The sequence below is a fragment of the Procambarus clarkii genome, chromosome 25 (assembly GCF_040958095.1).
Source record: "Procambarus clarkii isolate CNS0578487 chromosome 25, FALCON_Pclarkii_2.0, whole genome shotgun sequence".
NCBI classification, from domain to species: Eukaryota; Metazoa; Arthropoda; class Malacostraca; order Decapoda; family Cambaridae; genus Procambarus; species Procambarus clarkii.
The window spans coordinates 41,115,813-41,127,307 of NC_091174.1; the positions used below are offsets into that span (position 1 = coordinate 41,115,813).

The window sequence follows — 11,495 nt, forward strand, 5'->3', positions numbered from 1 at the left end:
GGATCATGTGAGAAGGATATTTAATTCCAATAATATTTATATCAGGGCTCCTTAAAACTGGGAGTATGCCTTATTCCCGTCGCCCTTGCCAAACGGAAGGTGAATCTTGTTTCTCACAGAGCATTCAGTCTGAGCTTATTGTTGATTAATTATAACATTGAACTAATTATCAACTATTCTCAGAACTAGTAAAGTAAACAGTATTGTACGTTGGTGAAGATTTGTAATGTTTATAAGCTGCACGATCAGCTAGTTATCTCCCCGGCAACAACAACTGGAGAGATCTCGGACTGGAGGCTCCTTTGGCCTTCTCTGTTCGGGCTGTGGTTGTGACAACATCATCCCTGTGGGGCTCTGTCACCATTCTCCTTCTCCTTCTCCCTTTCCCTTACCTTAAGCTACCGTATCCACTAAGATAAGTATAAACCTGTATTACCATGCTACTAGCTAGGCTTATGTGTGTAGTATTGATATTGTGTAGTATAAGCCAGAGTTTTGGGCATCCCTAAGTGTTTGTGTTGTGATAGGGTACCACGTGGGGCTTACTACCCCAAGCTGCTTCAAGCTTTCGAGTTCTTTTCAAGTAGACTTTACCCTAGCTTGTCCTAACTTGTAAAACCTTGTATCCTGCCTAAGTGGACCAAGGCTTTTAACGTAAGATAGTGTGGTAAAGTAGTTATTGTTATTGTTGTTAATGTATATGGGGGATTGTTAAGAGGGTTTAATAAATAAGTTAGTTTTTGAGGTGTATCCATTAATCCTGTTGTAGTGGTGTAGATGATTGTATCCTTGACTACAGATCTGTTTCTAAAACCTTGAAGCATTAACAGGAACCTATGTTTCTTGGGGGCCGGGCCTATATATTCCACTAATTTTAATACATCTTGATTCTAGCTGTTGGCCCTTATCATTAATACCCCATACTCCCCATAACAAGCAAGCAAATTTATAACACCTGTTCTGATCACTATAACATTACATTGCTGAGTTCTTGGTCTATTAATTCTCATGTCACCTCACGATATTCATCGAAATGTTTAATGCTACAACTTTCAGGCCTTTGTGAATTTGTTAGGCCAGTGAGATTTTCATTAGATATTTGTTTAAGTATTCAATTTGTCACTGCTAATAAAATACTAATATCAATTACTACAACTGGTTTTCTTCAGGCTTTCTTTGCAAGCATATCAACAGTGTCATGCCTTGAGATGCCAACATGTGTTGGTATCCAAAGGAATTGAATTTAAAATCTGTTTTCTTTAGCAGCTAAAACATTCATTCGTATGTCACTGACAATTTTCCGGGTGTTACTACTATGTGCATTCAATGCCAGGAGTGCACTCAGCGAGTCACAGTATATAAGTCCACTGCCTTTGTCTTTTAAAAATTCAGTGGCAAGGTATATGCCTGCAAGTTCGATTTGAGTTGTACTTGCCCAATCATTGACACGCCCATTCATTGTTAAATGAATGATAAAAGATTGTTTAAATATATTGCATGCACCTCCGGTACATCTTCCACCTTCTTCTACATAACCGTCTGTATAGCTGTATACAACGATGTACACATCCTTGCCCTTAGCCTGGGTACTCTCTGTGATGATTTTCAGTGTAAACTGTTTTAATAATGTAGTGTGTATGCTATCTTTCTTGGGTGCATTTACAAAATCAACTAATAGATCCCAGTTATCCCATGGATTAATTGGTTGGTTAATCATTAATTGAGTTGGGTACATATTTAATATTTTGATGGAGTGGACTACCTTGTAAAACCAAAATGCTTAATCAGATTTCGCTCTTCTTAGACCTCAGGTGAGTGTAGCATATTAGAAAATTTAGCTTGAAATTTCACATGTTGCCGAGATCTACTTAATGCCTTCACGCCGAAAACTGTGCTAATAGACATAATTCTCTCACTTATGGCAGGTAATTTGAACTCTGCTCTCTTATGAACAATTCTCGTGGATTTTGGACCCTCAAGGAAGAAACACACACCTTCATTTTGCAAGGATTCAAGAGATTTTTGCTCTTTTTCTGTGTACAGTGTGAGATGTAGATCATTGTTCAAGCATTTTAGAAACACACGATGTTAGAGATAAAGGTCTATAATTATCTGAATATGGTTTGGGGGATAGGAAGAATTACACTCTTTGTCCAATCATCTGGCAATACTCCTTCACTTAAACTCATTCAGTATAATACTAAACGTGGATTACCTGGTACTTGTGAGACTAATCATAGTAAACTGTAAGTAATACCGTTCTCTCCAGGAACAGGTAATTTGCCCACCTGTAGTGTATGATTTAATTTTCATTGAATTACGTCATTAAGATTCCACACGAAAATAGCTGTACAGGCAAGATTGATGGTACTTGTCTGTTGTTGCGTGATTCTCTAAGTTGGTGCTGTATGTTAATTGGAAGTGAGTTGTAACTTGATATTAGTGCCCATTGATTAATGAGAATGTTTGCTTGTTATAGTGGGCTGTGGTGCTGTTGTTTGGTTGGGTTGCTTCTAGAGATTTTTCGTATCTTTTTACAAATTTCAACAAGTGAAGTTTGCTTGTTTATACTTTGTTGGAATTTCTTATGTTTGTGTTTCTAAAGAAAGTAGAGTTTACAGAATTCTTTAAAATATTTTATCTCTTTAAAATATGTTATCTCTGTTTCCACATTTATTTTTTTTACCAATGTTCCAGCTTTTAGAATTGTTTTTAAACCTGAAGGTAAGCCGTGAGCTAAAACCCATTCATTTACGTGCTTCATTTCCAATATTTTTTTACTGAAAACATTGTAATTTCTTCCACATACTTGGAAAGGCTTTCGAAATTAATGAAAGTTTTCCAACATCAGAATTCCCCGGACAATTGCCGCCGCCACCTGATCAGTAAAAATGCAAGTTAACAACAAAATCTTTATTACAAAAATATATTTATAATCACAGTGTCAATTCCTCATCTTGAGGAATAGAAAGAATGTTTTGGATATGAGAAGAGTTGAAGGTGGACATTCATTCGCCCTCCGGCACCCATTATGCACCAATATCAACTGTCAGGTTAAAGACAGCATCATGTTCTATCCATAGTGATGGGTGATAGTATGATCTGATGGTCGGTAAGCTGGCCCATGGACCCTGTAAAGATGGCCAAGTTGAATTACTCTTCAAGTTAGTTTAAGTTATGGCACAATTTAAGTCAAATATTAATTTAGTAAATAAGACTTAAAGTTTTGAAGATATAAAAATACTTACAGATTACCGAGAGGACCGTGTCCAATCCCGTATCCTCCGTCGTGTCCTAATCTGCCACCATGTCCGGTATTAAGGTAGGGTAGTGCCACTGCCACGTACACCTAGAGACAGGAGTGCCACCACCACCATCAGCTGAGGAAGAAGAAGAGGTTAGTGACAGGCTGTAGGTGGCACCCAGGACCACGTACACCAGAGCCAGGAGCGCTACCGCTACCACCAGCCTAGGAACAGGAAGGGTTAGTGACACTGGTTGTGGCTGTCGTCTTGCTAAATATATTATCCGCAACGCTGTTGTTGAAGAAACTTCAGAAGTTTGTCTTGTATTTCTAGAGACATCAGCTCTCAAGATGGAAAACAATACTTTGTAAGTATGGGCCGGGAAGACCTTGGGTATTGTGGGCCCCCACAGCACATTGTAATTTACATATGAACAACACTATATAAAGTTTTACTGATATGTTCAACATGAACGACTTAAGCCTATTACCAAAACATCCGTTGCCATTGTTATTATCTCATAAAACAGGAATAAATACAGTTGTACTCACAAGAGAGCGTAGAGCGGACATAATGCGGTGCTCTACAGTGAACTTAACTGTTCTTCCTCAGTGTGAAGACTGATGCCAGACCGTCTTACTGGGCGCTTATATGTGCCGGTCACACCCCGGGTCCTCTCACCTGCAGTTGCCACTTATGGTTAACTCCGACTCCTGGCCATACTTACTGATATAAGTAAAGTTAACATGTACTTACGGTTTGGCGACAATTGGTGTACATCTTACAAGAAGTACAGCTCAGCGATACTGAATGCTGACGTATTATAACAGTTAATAAAAATCATTGACTGTAGCAGCAAAGAGGGAAAATACTTGGATAAATCAACATAACTTTCCGAGTTGGAGAGAGAGGAGGTCAAGGCCGTAGGTCGATGACGCACTTACTGGAACTTCCCGGACAGGGCACTGATCCTCCGTGTCGTTGTAATATAGTGATGCTGGTTCTTTGTGATGCTGGAGTGTGGTGGTTCTCCGTCATGCTGGAGTGTGGTGGTGCTGGTTCTCTGTGATGCTGGAGTGTGGTGGTGGTGGTTCTCCGTGATGCTGGAGTGTGGTGGTGTTAGTTCTCTGTGATGCTGGAGTGTGGTGGTGCTGGTTCTCTGTGATGCTGGAGTGTGGTGGTGCTGGTTCTCTGTGATGCTGGAGTGTGGTGGTGCTGGTTCTCCGTGATGCTGGAGTGTGGTGGTGCTGGTTCTCCGTGATGCTGGAGTGTGGTGGTGCTGGTTCTCCGTGACGTTGTAATATAGTGATGCTGATTCTCCGTGATGCTGGAGAGTGGTGGTGGTGGTTCTCCGTGATGCTGGAGTGTGGTGGTGTTAGTTCTCTGTGATGCTGGAGTGTGGTGGTGCTGGTTCTCTGTGATGCTGGAGTGTGGTGGTGCTGGTTCTCCGTGATGCTGGAATGTGGTGGTGGTGGTTCTTTGTCATGCTGGAGTGTGATGATGCTGGTTCTCCGTGATGTTAGTGTGAGGTGGTGCTGGTTCTCTGTGATGATGGAGATTGGTGGTGCTGGTTCTCCGTGATGCTAGAGTGAGGTGGTGCTGGTTCTCTGTGATGCTGGAGTGTGGTGGTGCTGGTTCTCCGTGATGCTGGAGTGTGGTGGTGCTGGTTCTCTGTGATGCTAGAGTGAGGTGGTGCTGGTTCTAAGTGATGCTGGAGTGTGGTGGTGCTGGTTCTCAGTGATGTTAGAGTGTGGTGTTGCTGGTTCTCCGTGGTGCTAGAGTGTCGCGGTGTTGGTTCTTCACGATGTGTACGAGTCATGTGTACGAGTCTCCAAACTTGATACGATGTATTATAAATGATTCTTTATCATCCTTAATTGTGGTTAAACTCTTGAACCCATTGTTAATGAAACAATAGTTTTCAACTTTTTCCCACTTCTTGCCTGAAACGTTGTGCGCTTTAGGCATAGTATATACTAGCTATATCAAGAAATCCAATATTCAGCTTGTAACTCAATTTGTATGTATATACTTTTACCTAAATGAACTATTATTATTATTATTATTATTATTATTATTATTATTATTATTATTATTATTATTATTATTATTATTATTATTATTGTTATTATTATTATTATTATTATTATTATTATTATTATTATTATTATTATTATTATTATTATTATTATTAAACTATTATTATTATAATATTTATTATTATAATATTCATTATATTTTATTTCTAGTTTATCAAGACTAAAAGTTGCATATCTAAATTATTTATCTAGCGTTCAGTTCCTGAGCCCAATATGTGCCCCTTTCTACTACCACCAACAGGATGGGTATAGGGTGTATAATAAATGAACTTCAGGAAAACAAAAATTGGTGGCATAAGTGGGTATTGCGTCACGCAGCGCCCACACCAGATATGACTTGCCAAGTTCCTCTCACTAACTCGGAAAGTTGTTAAGAAGATTTCTCTGAGGGCTTCCCTCTTGCCGCTGTAGGTAATTGCGTGTTATTAATTATTATTATTGGTCTATAATGAGTATGTTTAGACTACATTACTAGAAAGTTTAAACAAACTTTGCATTGTGACCTATTCTATACAAATACAAATATAGTTCTGTGAGTGAGTTAGGGTTAAAAAGAGAAGCGGAGTAAACCATAAGTGGCAACTGCTGGTGGGGACTCGGGGTCTCCACAATACATATAAGCGACCCTTAAGACTGTTTAGGCCTTACAGCTCCCCATAGCCTGTGCTACACTGAAATCTTAGTAAAATCGGTCTTGTGTCTGTCTTCACACTAAGGAAGAACAATTAAGTTCACATGTACAACAGCCCATTATGTCCGTTCTAAGCCATCTTGTGAGTACATTAACATTACTCTCACGTCTTTCTTGAATAATACTTAGTTTTATCACTTCTTCATTATGTTAAAGTCAGAAAATAAATTGTTACAATGATTGCCCAGAAACAAATCTTAAAACTTCATCTTGAAAGTTGGCCTGAAGACTGACAACACAAATATAAGAAGCGTCTTTATCAACAATACATATTCACATATACAGTAAGACGCACGCCAGAACCCGACTGACAACCTCCTCATTTTACTTGTGGTCGGTTTCGAGAATTGCTCTACTCCTGCATCCCGGTCTGAGGCAAAATAACTTGGTGACAAATTTGATCGGTAAAGCTGTTACTAACAGCGTCTTGCAAAACTCTGTCAGCAGAAGTATTCGCATACTTTGGGTCATTAAATACTGGAATGTGAAAAAATCGCGGAATTTAGATAACACCATCAATGGTGTCCAAGAAATGTGTAAGTACTTCATTCATAATGATGTGCTGCCCGAGACCTTAGCGAAGTATCCAAAATTTGCTTACTGTAGATAATGCATGCACATGACTGTAAAGCTGCTGCCCAGTTGGGTGGATGCAGCAAGACTAGTAACTGTGTGACCCACTATAGATGTAAAGTGCTTTGAATAGTGACTTGTGAGCCTCTTGTTGAATCACTTGTGATACAAAAGATTATTGATGTGTGTGTTTGTGTAGTGATTAAATATGTATGTGTCTGTGTGTATATCACGAAAATAAACCCGTGATTAAAAATGTGACAGTGTCAGACCACGGAGGAAAATTGAAACATGAATTTCCTTTAAGTACTTTCGTATATTAATACGAAAGTAATCTTCAGAAGGAGTGCACATATACATACACATGTATGTGTATGTATATATGTATATATATATATACATATATATATATATATATATATATATATATATATATATATATATATATATATATATATATATATATATATATATATATATATATATATATGTACATGTATGTATGAGTATGTGTACATGTATATATAACATTATATATAACATGTACATATTATTATATATTATGTTATATATGTATATTTAACATTATATATAACATGTATATATTATATATTATGTTGTATATGTATATATAACATAATTGTGTAACTAAAGTCAAAAGATTGTTATTTGCTTTGCTACTCGAACTAGAGGGTTCAGTTCCTGAACCAATTATGTGCCTCTGTAATCCTTTACACTACCGCCCTTGGGATGGGTATGGGGTGCATAATAAAGAAAGACATTGACTTGCATACACGCATATGTATAAACAAAATGATCCGGCGCTTTCTGTAGGTAAGTTTTCCAATTGTTAAATTCTTTTCTTCCTTCCTCAGCTGGTGTTGGTGGCACTTGTGGCTCTGGTGGCTGTGGCAGTGGCACTACCCAACCTTAGCTATGGACATGGTGACAGATTGGGACATGGCAGTGGACACAGGCTTGGACATGGGTCGTTTGGTCATGTGTAAGAATCACTATCAAGTTCTGAGATTACTAATATTTGTAACATTATATTTGCTACAGACAGTACCGTGTCAAAAGTTACTGTGATGTGTTGTAATGCAGTAATTGACCTTTACCATGCTTGTAGGTCCCACAGGGCTGTGTTCCGTCACACTAACAACCCGGTCCACCAGCCTTTCCCATCATACCATCACCGTGGATAGAACATCACACTGTCTTCACAGTAACTGCTGGAATGGTGTATATTGTGTAGCTCAGGACGTGTAAAGGTCGACCATCAACACTGCTGGTAAGGTGTATATTGTGTAGCTGAGGACGTGTGAAGGTCGACCATCAACACTACTCTTATTCACTATTCTCATCTCTCTCTCAGAAAAGGATTTAAACCTTCATATAAAAATGTGTTTGTAAATAAATATGTTGTTATTCAGTGGAATTTGGTTATTCAGCATGAGGCGTCGTTTGTTCACAGATGAATTATTCTAGACAATAAACATTTCAACAAAATATAGCCATAAACTTAGAAATAAGTTGTGAAAATGGAGGTTCATGCGTGAAACACTAATATTCAGAGCTCTTTTATATACATGCGAGGCAGGAAGTTCAGGCTTAAAACACTAATACACCGATTCTTGGGAACACTGTAAATCACAAATTAGAACTATAAGAGGAATAACATTTCAGCAATTAGTAGAGAACTTGCTGTTACATTATTAGTAAAAGTCAACGAAGTCTTAGGTATAAGGAAAGATGTAAGTTGTCTTACAAAATAATTATCTTAAACTGATAGATTTCAGGCAGTTTCAGAATTATCGACTGCAAACTGCTACGTGTGTAGTCACCACAACATCTGCAGTACTCGTCACCTCACGCAAGAGAGTAAAAGTCTGTAACAGTAATAACCTACTATATTACTCTTAGGGTTCAGTGTGATTTGCTGGATTAAATATTAACTAAGTTAGGTTCGTACTATTAGGATCAGAAGCTATTTTCATTCATTTAAATAAAGTCTATTGTATGCTTATACCTGGCGTTTATACCAATGAGAGTAGGTTTTTGTTAAGAAAAAACATTAGGTTAAAATGCGTTTTTTCATTAACCAACATAGGATTATGCCTGAACGGTAGAAGTGAGTGCCCCCAAAGATACAAAGCCAGTGTTCTCAATACTTATATTCGTCGAGCGCTTACCCACTGCTCTGAATGGAGCAACGTGAGTAGAGAGTTTGAAAGAGTAACTCAGGTATTGGTGAACAACGGATATAGCAACGGGAAAATAAACGCTGCTATAAGAAGACACTTGGACCGTTGGTATAATCCAGAACCCAGAACAGAAACCACAATACCTCCAATAAAATTATATTACAAATCAACCATGCACAGTGAACATATAAAAGCGGAAAGAATAATGAAAGAAATAATCCGTAAAGGAGTAAAAAGTAATACTCCTAACCAAAACATAGACCTGATCATATTCTACAAAACCAAGAAGACTTCCGAACTCCTTATCAAAAACAGCCCGAAGCCGACGGAGAACCCTCTACAGCAGTCAAGCGTTGTATAGATGCACACTTGCCCCCACGAAGGATGTAACCTTCAATCTAAGTACATAGGTATAACGTCGACCAAGCTGATGAGGCGTTTGACATGTCATCTTCAATCCGGTGCTCCCAGGAATCACATGAGACAAGCCCATGACATCACCCTAACAAGAGAAATGTTGAACAAAAATACCTGTATAATAGACAAAACCCAAGATGCAAGAAGATTACAGATTCTTGAAGCAATTCACATAAGAATAGAACAACCTACCATGAACACCTAAATCACGGAACTATTTACTCTACCCACCATGAGAGTAAGGACAAGACCAGAACATAACGATGCCAACACAGAAGACACTGTTCAACATAACAGGCCAATTACACTTGATTAATCTTTGTATGTAGTTAGCAGCTGCCTCGTATGGGCCAATAGGCCTTCCGCAGTTACCTCTATTCTTATGTTTCACCCCCCCTTTTTCCCTTATGTATCCCCCCATGTTTTCACCTTTATTGTCTAATCACCTGACCCAGTGCGGGTATAAAATCAACCGAACCTGAAAATTCTTTTCACTTGAGAATGAACTATGGAGGTTCGAAACATTGTGCAAATTGTATAAATAAGTGTAATACATTCTATAGTAATTCACTTCTTTTCTTCACCTTGAAATTACGAAAATGAGTTTTGGAGAACTCCTATTTCAGCTAAGCCCTGATGCTAAGAAAATAGTTAGAGGGATAGAAGCCCTAAATCAGAAGATATTAAATACAGAATATGCGGTCATATTCAATGAGACATGTTTGAAAGAAAACCTGCTGCCAGTATACACCAATATATATATATATATATATATATATTTTGGTAGCAGTCTTTCCTGTAGACATATATTATTAAATATGACCGAAAAAGTAAGATTAATAATTCTAACACGAATTTTCTCAATCTTTCGTACATTTCTTTTCACTGTTGGAGGTAAATCAAAAATCAATTCTCCAAAATTCATTTTTATTTCTAGTCTGACGCGACACGAGCGCGTTTCGTAAAATTTATTACATTTTCAAAGACTTTAGTTTACAAATACACAACCGAATAGAACTTACGCATCTCCGATTTTATATCTACATTTGAGAGAGGTGGATGGGGTGAGGTGGCATTAATAGGATATTAATTTCATCAACACAAGACAGAACAAGAGGTGGCATTAATAGGGTATTAATTTCATCAACACAAGACAGAACACGAAACAATGGGTATTGAATAGAAGTGATTGTAGAAAGCCTATTGGTCCATATTTCTTGATGCTTCTATATTGGAGCGGAGTCTTGAGGTGGGTAGAATATAGTTGTGCATTAATTGGCTGTTGATTGCTGGTGTTGACTTCTTGATGTGTAGTGCCTCGCAAACGTCAAGCCGCCTGCTATCGCTGTATCTATCGATGATTTCTGTGTTGTTTACTAGGATTTCTCTGCCGATGGTTTGGTTGTGGGAAGAGATTATATGTTCCTTAATGGAGCCCTGTTGCTTATGCATCGTTAAACGCCTAGAAAGAGATGTTGTTGTCTTGCCTATATACTGGGTTTTTTGGAGCTTACAGTCCCCAAGAGGGCATTTGAAGGCATAGACGACGTTAGTCTCTTTTAAAGCGTTCTGTTTTGTGTCTGGAGAGTTTCTCATGAGTAGGCTGGCCGTTTTTCTGGTTTTATAGTATAGTATGTCATATTTAATAATATATGTCTACAGGAAAGACTGCTACCAAAATATACTAATATATATATATATATATATATATATATATATATATATATATATATATATATATATATATATATATATATATATATATATATATATATATATATATATATATATTATTAAATATGACCGAAAAAGTAAGATTAATAATTCTAACACGAATTTTCTCAATCTTTCGTACGTTTTGTTTCACTGTTGGAGGTAAATCAAAAATCAATTCTCCAAAATTCATTTTTATTTCTAGTCTGACGCGACACGGGCGCGTTTCGTAAAACTTATTACATTTTCAAAGACTTTAGTTCACAAATACACAACTGAATAGAACTTACGTATCTCCGATTTTATATCTACATTTGAGTGAGGTGGAAGGGGTGATGTGGCATTAACACAAGACAGAACAAGATGTGGTATTAATAGGGAATTAATTTCATCAACACAAGACAGAACAAGAGTATTAATAGGGTATTAATTTCATCAACACAAGACAGAACACGAAACAATGGATATTGAATAGAAGTGTTTGTAGAAAGCCTATTGGTCCATATTTCTTGATGCTTCTATAGTGGAGTCCGGATTTCTTGGCGTTCACAGT

General features: G+C 37.6%; 1 long non-coding RNA gene across 1 annotated transcript; it reads right to left on the bottom strand.

Annotated features, from left to right (window-relative positions):
* Positions 1-2,942: 2,942 nt before the first annotated feature.
* On the bottom strand, positions 2,943-3,853 carry LOC138368409 (uncharacterized). The gene is made up of 3 exons (XR_011229589.1): positions 3,797-3,853; positions 3,249-3,380; positions 2,943-3,131 (listed from the first exon to the last, which is right to left on the bottom strand). It is a non-coding gene; the product is annotated as an uncharacterized lncRNA (long non-coding RNA).
* Positions 3,854-11,495: the final 7,642 nt, after the last annotated feature.